We start from the raw sequence: 12,022 nt of genomic DNA, 5'->3' as shown, positions 1-12,022 counted from the left end.
AGGTAAAATTTTACTGAATTTACTTGCAAAATGTTGCCGTACGTATTTAAAACCAGATTTTTCCTAATCTATTTATCTCATAACCATCACAACAGTACCTGGTTATACTAAAGCCAGTGGGAGTTTTGAGTGAGTACAGTCTGCAGGATCAGATCTTATTTTTAGAAACACAATTGCCTGAATTTGTCACTTAAAATAGACTATGGGAGGTTTAGAAATGCCCATTTACCAGAAACTCTGAATTCTTTCCTGCGTAAATATATAGATTTGATTACAGCCCTGTAATTGAGGTTGAAAGGGAAAAATTACTTACCTGTAATTCCACTTCTCTGAAGCTATCATCTATGAAGGATTCTTAAGCCAGAAGGGAGAACCCTACACAGCAGGCATCTTTAGAGAAGTATATTTTAAACTAACTGTGACCACAATTAGGACGGATGCATGTATTAAAAAGAATATTAAAATCCTTATTAATCTTAGCAACTGTACATATTCAATACCTATTTTAGAGTTTATATTGGCTTGTTTTTTTGTGTTTTTTTATGGGTATTGAAGAAAATAAATTATAGTATAGATTGTTTGCCATATGTCCATTTTAAAACAGTTCATATTACTAGATTACATGAGGACCAAGTGACTTCCTACATATCTATAGTTTTAAAAATTATAATGCAAATCATTCATAAAACTGGTAAAGGAAGAAATTGCCAGTTAGGCTTTGGGCTACCTATCACCAGGCCCTGCTTTGTTACTGGTGATGCTAATGTTTGAGGAAAATAATTCATAAAATAGATATTCAAATAGGCAGAAAGCTGGGAAGCAACTTAAACATGACAAAGAAGAGTAAACTAGTCCTGTGTTTGCAGTGTGATATGGCAGCAAGGAGATCAATGCAACTTTGGGCTGTATATGCAGGCATTGTGATGCAGAGCAGGGAGATAGACCCTTGTTTCTGTGCTGTAACACTGTGTTCAAATATGGATACCTCAGAAGAAAAATTCTAGGGAATGAGTTCATAACAACCAGAGTAATTAGTGGTCTAGACCAGTTGATTTACACGCAAAGATTAAGTGCTATATATGCACACCTAGTCTATAAATAGCTGAAAAATGTGAACATTAAGGAGAGAGGGTCCTCATTTCCCCCTGCTTACCTTCCAATGAGCATTCCAGTCCTTCTGTTTTACACTCTTAGTCACTTTTCCCTACTTTCAGTTATGTACGTTTTATCATGCTGCTCCCCACAATTAGTCTGCCTGTCCTCATCTGCTAGCCATTCTCATGCTACTTCCTGAAATCCCTCCTTAAACTCACCTTTCTAGGCAGTTCCTCCTTTATCATTAATAATCCACACACATTTTCTTCTCTCACAATGTTGTCCTGTGTCCATCTTATTTAGCTTGTTAGCTCTTCTAAGCATAGAATGTGTTTTATCTAAGTCATTAAGTGTTGTGTAAAACGTGTGCTTTTCAATAATTAATGAGTGTAAGCTGCAGCATAGTAAAGTATAACCAAGAGTAATGGGATGAAATTAAGAAAGGGAAATACATTTGATATGAAAGTTAGGAAAAACCTTGACAGTGAGATCTATTAACTTCTAAAATCATCGCCCAGAGGCCCTGGAAGAAGCTCAATCACAAGTCGACACATTTAAAACCAAATTGAAAACACACTAGTAAATGTACAATAGGAAACAATCTTGCATTGGCAGGTAGACAGACAGGATGTTCACCCCTAGAATCTATGATTCGGTTTTACATGACTTTTCAAATACTACACAGATGGGAAAACTAGGACAGAGTGGTTAAGACAAAGTGGTTAAGTGATGTGCCCACGGTAAGTCACTGGGCTAAGAATTAGGAGGTTTGACTCCGCGCACAGTCCACTAGACAATGCTTTTCTCCTATGCAAAATTAGGGAAGCAATTTAGAAAAAAACCAGGTATTTTAAGTGGGGATTTTTGCTTATTTTTGGAACTGCAATACACTAAATGGAGTACAAAGCTACAATGTACATTGCAAAGGGAATCTATACAAGCAATTAATGGTATAATCCTTATAACTATGGTAAAACTATCACAATTGCAAATCAATTTAAAATGAGCTATCATAGAAGTCTAGGAAAGAACAACATAAATTCCAGAGGAAGGAGCAGTCTTCCCCCTCCTCTCATATACATAGAGGTGGGTGGAAAGGACAGCAGAAGCCAACAAAAATTGTGGCAGCAGAGGTGTTGCAGGCCTCTGCCCTTACTCCAAGGGAGCCAGTGGAGAAGGTGGTGTCCACTCACCCCATATTTCTGCGGGGGCCAGTAGAGACTAGAGTCACATGAGCCCATGCACCTCTTTTCCACAAACATCCACTCCCTAACCCTCCGTGGGACGCCAGATGGTATGGAACAGCAGAAACTACAAAAGACCATTTTAAGCTAATTGTACTAAAACATGTCGGAAGAAGTCTCAAGGGAACCCCACTTGGTTCTCTATGAACTTAGTTTGACTCTAGTCTCATCACTCAGGCTCCTTTATTCGGAATACAGCAAAGCTACACTGAGTTGATCAGACTTAAGGGTAGAGGGTGGGCATAGGGCATATCAACATCCAAAATTACACAGCAAATCTCTGCCTTTATATACATTAAAACATTACAATGCATTTACTATACAATCCCTATGCAGCATGCACTGTCTATGAACAACTTATCCCTGACCTTATCTTACGTTCCAGGACTATCTTATTTACTGTTTTATGGTCCATTGTAAATGGTTTCCTGGGTATTTCCCCTTATTTTAGCTAGTACAGACATTCTGTTCCTAGCTTGCTGATTCATTCACTTCCCTAATCCAGTCTCCCAAGAAATTGGACATGGGTGAGGCCTCATTACTCATGTCAAGTCAGGCCTACAATGTAAGACCGTTACCTTTTCTGTAACTGGTGTTCTTCGAGTGTGTTGCTCATGTCTATTCCACAGTAGGTGTGCATGCTCGCCATGTGCACTGGTGCCGGAAGTTTTTCCCCTAGCAGTACCCGTAGGGGGGAGAGTCCCGCCCCCCAACTCCTGGAGTGGCACCTGCCTGGCGCGTTATAAGGGGAGCTGCGCGCTCCCCCACCCTCAGTTCCTTCTTGCCAGACAACTCCGACAGAGGGGAAGGAGGGTGGGATGTGGAAAAGACATGAGCAACACATCTCGAAGATCATCAGTTACGGAAAAGGTAACTGTCTTTTCTTTGAGTGATTGCTCATGTGTATTCCACAATAGCTGATTCCAAGCTATATCTGTTGGAGGTGGGTAGGAGTTCACAAGTTCCCAGGATGGAGGGCAGCCCTGCCAAACCGGGCGTCATCCCTGGTTTGGGGGTCGATCGCATAGTGCAAGGTGAAGATGTGAACCGAAGACTTCATGGCGGCCCTACAAATGTCCTGGATAGGGACGTGGGCCACAAAGGCAGCCAACGAGGCCTGCGCCCAAGTCGGGTGTGCCCTCACAATAGGTGGCGGGGGGGGACACCCGCCAGCTCATAACAGGAACGGATGCATGAAGTGATCCGATTGCAAAGCTGCTCAGTGGAAATCGGTCAGCCCTTCGCACGCTCAGCAGAGGCGACGAACAGTTGCGAGGACTTTCTGAACGACTTGGTCCGCTCGAGGTAGAAAGCCAGAGCCCGCCACAAATCGAGTGTGTGGAGACGGCGCTCCTCACTAGACATGTAAGGCTTGGAGCAGAGAACCGGTAGAAAAATGTCCTGACCCATGTGGTAGATAGAGACCACCTACGGGAGGAATGCGGGGTGTGGGTGGAGCTGGACCTTGTCTTTACGAAAGACCGTGTACGGCGGCTCGGAGCTCCGAGACTTGCCTGGCCAACGTGATTGCAACCAGGAAGGCTACCTTCCATGAGAGGTGAGACCAGGAGCATGTGGCCAGTAGTTAAAAAGGGGGCTCTGTGAGACCAGCCAACACCAGGTTCAGGTCCCACTGTGGGACCGAGGGTCTAGAATATGGAAAAAGATAGTCCAAAACCTTAAGGAACCGGCCAGTCATTGCATGGGAAAATACCATGTGCCCTTGCACTAGCGGATGGAAGGCCGATATGGCTGCCAGGTGCACCTTGACTGACGAGGGCGCCAGACCCTGGGCCCTCAGGTGGAGGAGGTAATCAAGGATAAACTGGATTGGGGCAAGCACCGGGGAGACATCCTGGTCCGCCGCCTACCTTGAAAACTGGGACCACTTCACCAAATAAGCGGGGCAAGTGGAGGGCTGTCTACTTTCGAGGTCGACGCGCTGAACCTGCTCTGAGCACATCCTTTCCTTTCCACCTAACCAATGAGCAGCCACGTCGCGAGGTAAAGAGCCGCCAGGCTGGGATGGAGGAGGCAGCCCAGGTCCTGAGAGAGCAGGTCCGGGCGGAGCAGCAAAGGCCATGGCAGAGCTACCGCCAGGCCTGTGCGGGTCCCGTACCAATGCTGCCTGGGCCACACTGGGGCAATCAGGAGGACTTGGGCCTTGTCCGTCTTTATCTTCTCCAGGACCCTGCTGATTAGAGGGAATAGGGGAAAGGTGTAAAGAAGCCAACCTGACCAGGACAGGAGAAAGGCATCAGAGATAGTGCACCTCCCCAGGCCCCCCAGGAGAACCAGGGGCATCGCCAGTGCTGCCAAGTTGCGAACAGGTCCACCTGGGGAGTTCCCCGCCTTCAGAAGAGCTGGTGGGCCACTTCTGGGTGGAGGGACCACTTGTGTTGCGAGGAAAAGTCCCTGCTCAAGTCCCTGCCCTCTCATTCCGGGCACCCGGTAGGTGGAAGGCCTTCAGGTGGATGTCATAGGCTATAAAGAAGTCCCACAGCCTGAGCGCTTTGCAGCAGAGGATTGGGCGCCACCTTGCCTGTTGATATAGAACACTGAGACCATGTTGTCCGTGAGTACCCCGCCCTCCAGGTGCGAGCGGAAGGCCAGACATGCCAGCCGCACCGCCCTGAGCTCCTTGACGTTTATATGTAAGGTCAGATCTTGAGTTGATCATGGGCCTTGGGTCTGAAAGTTCCTCACATGGGCCCCCCAACCCAGGTCCGACACCAGCTCCAACGACGGGGCCCTGTCCCTGAACGGGACCCCTTGGAGCATGTTGTTTGGGGTGGACCACCACCGTAGGGAGGTGATCACAGAGTGTGGCACGGTGAGGACCTTGTCCATCCTGTCCGTGGCCCAGGAGAACTTAGAGGCCAACCAGAGCTGGAGGGGCCTCATCCTGAGTCTCGTAACGGACCACGTACATGCATGCTGACATGTGACCCAAGAGTTGTAGGCAAACCCTGACTGTTGTCACGGGGAACCTTGTGACCAAGTTGATTAGACCTTTCAGGGTCTCAAATCTGTCTGGCGAGAGAAAGGCCCTGGCCAATATTGCGTCCAGGAGCGCCCCAATAAACTCTATGCGTTGGACTGGGACTAACGTGGACTTGGTGTGGTTTACCAACAGGCCCAAGGCGGTGCATGTGGACAGGAGGAGCGCCACATGATCCCTCACCTGCAACTGGGAGGTGCCCTTGACAAGCCAATCATCCAGATAGGGAAATACCTTGACCCCCCGCCGTCTGAGGTAGGCCGCTACCACCAACATGCATTTTGTCAACACCCTGGGAGCAGTGGACAGACCATACGGAAGGACCACGAATTGGTAATGATTCTGCCCCACCATGAAATGGAGGAAGCACCTGTGCCCCTCGAATATGTGGATGTGGAAGTACGCATCCTGTAGATTGAGGTCAGGGTACCAGTCCCAAGGATCCAGGGAGGGGGATGATGGAGGCCAGAGAGACCATGCGGAACTTGAGCTTCACCATGTACTGGTTCAGAAGTTGGAGGTCCAGGATGGGCCTGAGCCCCCCTTTAGCCTTCGGGATAAGGAAATAATGGGAGTAATACCCCTTGCCCATGAACGCCTCGGGGATGGCCTCTATCGCTTCTAGACCTAGGAGCTGCCCCATCTCCTGCTCGAGCAGAGCTTTGTGCGAAGGGTCCCCCAAGGAAGATGGGGGCGGGGGGTGGTTGGGCAGAGAGGAAGTAAATTGGAGGGTGTAACCCTGGGAGATGGTGTTGAGGACCCATCTGTCCAAGGTTAGCCACAACCATTCTGGGAGGAAAACACACAACCGGTTGGAGAAGGGAAGCTTTGTTGGGGGTGGATCCCTGATGAGGACTGGTGGGGTGTCCCCAAGCGTCCCGTCAAAAATGCCTTTTCCCCACCTGCTTGCCCTTGGAGGACCCAGGCTGGGGAGCAGGCTGAGACTGCCTCTGAGGTCATCTCTTATAGTCCCGCTGCTTCTTATGGGCAGCCTCGCACTTCGGGAGGGCGGCCTGGGTGGGAGTCTGCTGCAGCTTGAACTTAGGTTTTGCCGGAGCTGAGATATAGAGGCCCAGAGTCTGGAGGGTCGTGCGGGAGTCCTTCATGCCATGCAGCCTTGTATCTGTTTCCTCTGCAAACAGAGCTTTCCCATGAAATGGGAGATCCTGCATGGAAGACTGCGCCTCTCTGGGCAGCCCAGAGAGCAGGAGCCATGACGCCTGTCTCATGGACACCGCGGAGGCCACTGATCATGCGGGCTGTGTCCGCAGCATCCAAGGGGATGCCCCAGCGGCTGCTGCCCCTTCCTCCACTAGTGCCTTGAACTCCTTCCTGTCACGCTCCTGGAGGGAGTCCTCAAACTTGGGCAGGGAGCCGCACAGATTGAATTCGTACCAGCCCAGGAGAGCCTGATGGTTTGCCACTTGTTACGGGAAGCTCGAAGATTCATAAACTTTCCTTCTGAAAGAGTCTAGTCTTGGAGAGTCTTTGTTCTTTGGGGTCGGGGCTGGCTGACCCTGCCGTTCCCTGTGGTTGACCGAATCGACCACCAGGGAGTTGGGCGCCGGATGGGTATACAAGTACTCATGCCCCTTAGCGGTTACAAAGTACTTGTGTTCTGCCTTTTTAGAGATGGGGGCCAGTGAGGCCGGTGTTTGCCACAGGGCATTTGAAATCTTAGCCACCCCTTCATGGAGAGGCAAGGCCACCCTACCCAGTACCAATGGAGACAACATGTTCAACAGAGAGTCTGAGGGCTCCATCATCTCCTCTGCCTGGAAGTGGAGGCTTGCTGCCACCCTGGAACTAAAAATAGCAGTCCAGATGTTCCCACTCAGGTCAAAGCCGGGGCTCTGAAGCCTGGAAAAGGGGTGTGTTTCAGAGTCCTGGCTTCAACCCAAGTGGGAACATCTACACTGCTATTTTTAGTTCCATAGCATGAGCCCGAGTCAGTTGACCTGGGTTCTGAGACTTGCTGACATGCGGTTGGGGGTGGGAAGAGGAGTACAGACATCTTTAGACAAGTAAAGCGGAATAGTTTACATTTGGAATTTCATTCAGCCTAGACCATGAAAAATTTACCACTTAGTTTAACTTCAATTTTCTTATCAGTTTCATTTTTCTGGTTCAGTAACATTCCATTAGTGTTCTAAAATCATGTTGTAGAAGCTTTTCAAAAGGAGGCTTTTCAAAAGCCATCTGTTGTGGATAGGTTTTTAGACACAACAAATCCTGCATCTTGGTAGAGGGTTACACTAGATGACCCTTGCAGTTCCTTCTAACTCTATGGTTACTATGATGTCATTTGGGTTCATGGGTGGATGTCATTTACAACAATTCAGAAAAGTGTTTAAAATTTTAAAAACACCACTGCACTGAAATTTAATACAAGGAAACATTTCTATTCATATTAAGGTTTATATTCAAACTTAAAGTTTTGTAAAACCATACTTTCAATTTAAATTGATAACAGTCTTATCATAACATTGGTTTCCCTGACAGAAATACTTAGTAAAGCCTATTCCAAAACTCAAAAGAGTTCTTTCCCCACCCTATATATTTTCCATGCACTAGCAATAGTTTTAGCAGGTACAGAATTGTCTGCTAATTCCCCAGCAAATACTACAAAGTGTCACTTCCTAGTCTGAACCTTTTAGAGCACACTAAAAAGGCTTGTTCTTTGATACAATACACATAGCATGACATCCTACGCAATGTGGCTGTACAGATACTGGTGCCATTATCTACAAAAGTAGATTAACTCTGCTTTAAAAAAAAAAACACAACTAAAGACCTAATCTTATGGGTGTAGTTCAATACAACAGACTGCAGAATTGGTATGCTGGTTTATCTGTCCACAGTAGATGCAGTCTAAAAAAAGACTAAGCATTTTCATCCCAATGGTAAAATCAAACTTTTATGAAAAACAGACCATAGTTAAGTCCGCATTTGGACTTGCTAGTTGTTTACACTGGTAATACAATATAGACCCCAGTTCAGTACCATCAAATGATAGTTCAGTGGTCTATATGAAATGAATTGCTGATCCCAGTTTAAAGTGGATAGGTACCCACCTCACAAAACTGACCAGCATAACTGCTTCAATAAAGCAATACAGTAGCTTACAATAACTGTGATTCTTCAAGATGTGTCCTCCATGTGGATACTATTCTTAGTGTGCCCGCACCCCACATGCATGAGATAGGATTATTTTGGCCAGCAGTGTCCACTGGGGCCAAGCTTGAGCCCTAGCTATCCTTGCACGCCCTTACCTAAGGGCATTAAGGGCAGACTGGGCCCCAATAGTCCCTCAGTAATTTCATCAATATGAAAAGGAGTACTTGTGGCACCTTAGAGACTAACCAATTTCTTTGAGCATAAGCTTTCGTGAGCTACAGCTCACTTCATCGGATGCATACTGTGGAAACTGCAGAAGACATTATATACACAGAGACCATGAAACAATACCTCCTCTCACCCCACTCTCCTGCTGGTAATAGCTTATCTAAAGTGATCACCCTCTTTACAATGTGTATGATAATCAAGTTGGGCCATTTCCAGCACAAATCCAGGTTTTCTCACCCTCCGCCCCCCCCCCCCCCACACACAAACTCACTCTCCTGCTGGTAATAGCCCATCCAAAGTCATATACATTGTAAAGAGAGTGGTCACTTTGGTAGTAGGGATGAAGGGGTGATGAAATTTCTACCAGGATCAACTGCTTCTCAATTTCTGCCTGTTGATCCTCCTAATTCTTATGGGAAAGGTGTTTTGTCCTAAAAGGAGAGCAGAAGATGGATTGTGGACACATGACTGCCTAGCCCAGGGTGCCCAGTAGCACCATGACCCATAGCATATATTTATTACTGGACTGATGGACAGAAGATACAAGGGGGCCTATTCTTTGTGAGATCCAAGCTCCCAGTGTGATGCCCATGGAGGGAAAGGGGGATGAACACAAGAGGAGTCTCTACCATGTCTTCCAGTAGAGAAGATGAAAAGGAATACACATCTTCCAGTGATGGGACTACACTTTCTGTGCTAGACCACTCCCTCATCACTTCTAATTGGGTAGGGGAAGTAGATTGTACTTCAACTGCTGTACGTGGTGCTGTGGTTTTGGTGACTGAAGACTAGTTAGCACTGTTGGCATTGTACAAGGCAACAATGGGGATTTTGGTTCAGGCCCACAGGCAGGTCACTTGGTGCCATGTAGGGGCCAAAACGTCCTGTACTGTTGGGTAGCGAAAAAGCTGGTGCCAGAGTAAGTGCCGTAAAGGGGCACACAGTAGATCTAGTCAATACTGCATACACTCTTTTCATAACTGACACCAAAGGGCCAGAGAGTCGCATTTTAGGCCACTGGCTGATCTTCAGCTGTGGAGCTTGAGACAAATCTTACATACTGAACTATGTCTCAGTTACAAGGGTCTTGAACAGGGAGACCTATATCTCATCTTATCTCTAGATCTATATTTCATTTTCCTACCCCCTTCCTGAAGAAGTCAACAATGGAGTGAAGTCACTAACTGGAGTCTCAGATGTTTCAACCCTGGAGCCCAAGGTGGAATCACTGCTTACTGGGCCCCTAGCTTAGAGGGACTGGAGGGAAGACTAAGCCTTAGCTGTATCCTCCTTCTCCCTGTCCAAAAAGGCTTTCATGGAGCGTGTCATAAATATAAAGGGAAGGGTAAACCCCTTTGAAATCCCTCCTGGCCAGGGGAAAGCTCCTCTCACCTGTAAAGGGTTAAGAAGCTAAAGGTAACCTCGCTGGCACCTGACCAAAATGACCAATGAGGAGACAAGATACTTTCAAAAGCTGGGAGGAGGGAGAGAAACAAAGGGTCTGTGGGTCTGTCTATATTCTGTCTTTGCCGGGGATAGACCAGGAATGGAGTCTTAGAACTTTTAGTAAGTAATCTAGCTAGGTACGTCTTAGATTAGGATTTCTTTAAATGGCTGAGAAAAGAACTGTGCTGAATAGAATAACTATTTCTGTCTGTGTATCTTTTTTTGTAACTTAAGGTTTTGCCTAGAGGGGTTCTCTATGTTTTGAATCTAATTACCCTGTAAGGTTTCAGAGGAACAGCCGTGTTAGTCTGTATTCGCAAAAAGAAAAGGAGGACTTGTGGCACCTTAGAGACTAACCAATTTATTTGAGCATGAGCTTTCGTGAGCTACAGCTCACTTCATCAGATGTTTACCGTGGAAACTGCAGCAGACTTTATATACACACAGAAATCATGAAACAATACCTCCTCCCACCCCACTGTCCTGTTGGTAATAGCTTATCTAAAGTGATCAACAGGTGGGCCATTTCCAGCACAAATCCAGGTTTTCTCACCCTCCACCCCCCCACACAAATTCACTCTCCTGCTGGTGCTAGCCCATCCAAAGTGACAACTCTTTACATAATCAAGTCGGGCTATTTCCTGCATAGATCAAGGTTTTCTCACATCCCCCCCACCCCCATACACACACAAACTCACTCTCCTGCTGGTAATAGCTCATCTAAACTGACCATTCTCCAGGTTTAAATCCAAGTTAAACCAGAACATCTGGGGGGGGGGTAGGAAAAAACAAGAGGAAACAGGCTACCTTGCATAATGACTTAGCCACTCCCAGTCTCTATTTAAGCCTAAATTAATAGTATCCAATTTGCAAATGAATTCCAATTCAGCAGTTTCTCGCTGGAGTCTGGATTTGAAGTTTTTTTGTTTTAAGATAGCGACCTTCATGTCTGTGATTGCGTGACCAGAGAGATTGAAGTGTTCTCCGACTGGTTTATGAATGTTATAATTCTTGACATCTGATTTGTGTCCATTTATTCTTTTACGTAGAGACTGTCCAGTTTGACCAATGTACATGGCAGAGGGGCATTGCTGGCACATGATGGCATAGATCACATTGGTGGATGTGCAGGTGAACGAGCCTCTGATAGTGTGGCTGATGTTATTAGGCCCTGTGATGGTGTCCCCTGAATAGATATGTGGGCACAATTGGCAACGGGCTTTGTTGCAAGGATAAGTTCCTGGGTTAGTGGTTCTGTTGTGTGGTATGTGGTTGTTGGTGAGTATTTGCTTCAGGTTGCGGGGCTGTCTGTAGGCAAGGACTGGCCTGTCTCCCAAGACTTGTGAGAGTGTTGGGTCATCCTTTAGGATAGGTTGTAGATCCTTAATAATGCGTTGGAGGGGTTTTAGTTGGGGGCTGAAGGTGACGGCTAGTGGTGTTCTGTTATTTTCTTTGTTAGGCCTGTCCTGTAGTAGGTAACTTCTGGGAACTCTTCTGGCTCTATCAATCTGTTTCTTTACTTCTGCAGGTGGGTATTGTAGTTGTAAGAAAGCTTGACAGAGATCTTGTAGGTGTTTGTCTCTGTCTGAGGGGTTGGAGCAAATGCGGTTGTATCGCAGAGCTTGGCTGTAGACGATGGATCGTGTGGTGTGGTCAGGGTGAAAGCTGGAGGCATGCAGGTAGGAATAGCGGTCAGTAGGTTTCCGGTATAGGGTGGTGTTTATGTGGCCATTGTTTATTAGCACTGTAGTGTCCAGGAAGTGGATCTCTTGTGTGGACTGGACCAGGCTGAGGTTGGTGGTGGGATGGAAATTGTTGAAATCATGGTGGAATTCCTCAAGGGCTTCTTTTCCATGGGTCCAGATGATGAAGATGTCATCAATATAGCGCA

At 46.8% G+C, this 12,022-nt stretch overlaps 1 protein-coding gene across 7 annotated transcripts in view; it reads right to left on the bottom strand.

Annotated features, from left to right (window-relative positions):
* SRFBP1 (serum response factor binding protein 1) overlaps positions 1-12,022 on the bottom strand; it is a 131,882-nt gene that overhangs the window by 37,194 nt on the left and 82,666 nt on the right. The window lies entirely within an intron of this gene.

This window comes from Lepidochelys kempii, chromosome 5 (genome assembly GCF_965140285.1).
Source record: "Lepidochelys kempii isolate rLepKem1 chromosome 5, rLepKem1.hap1, whole genome shotgun sequence".
NCBI lineage: Eukaryota > Metazoa > Chordata > Testudines > Cheloniidae > Lepidochelys > Lepidochelys kempii.
Note: the sequence above shows the minus strand (reverse complement) of the source record. Positions and strands in the feature narration are given on the sequence as shown.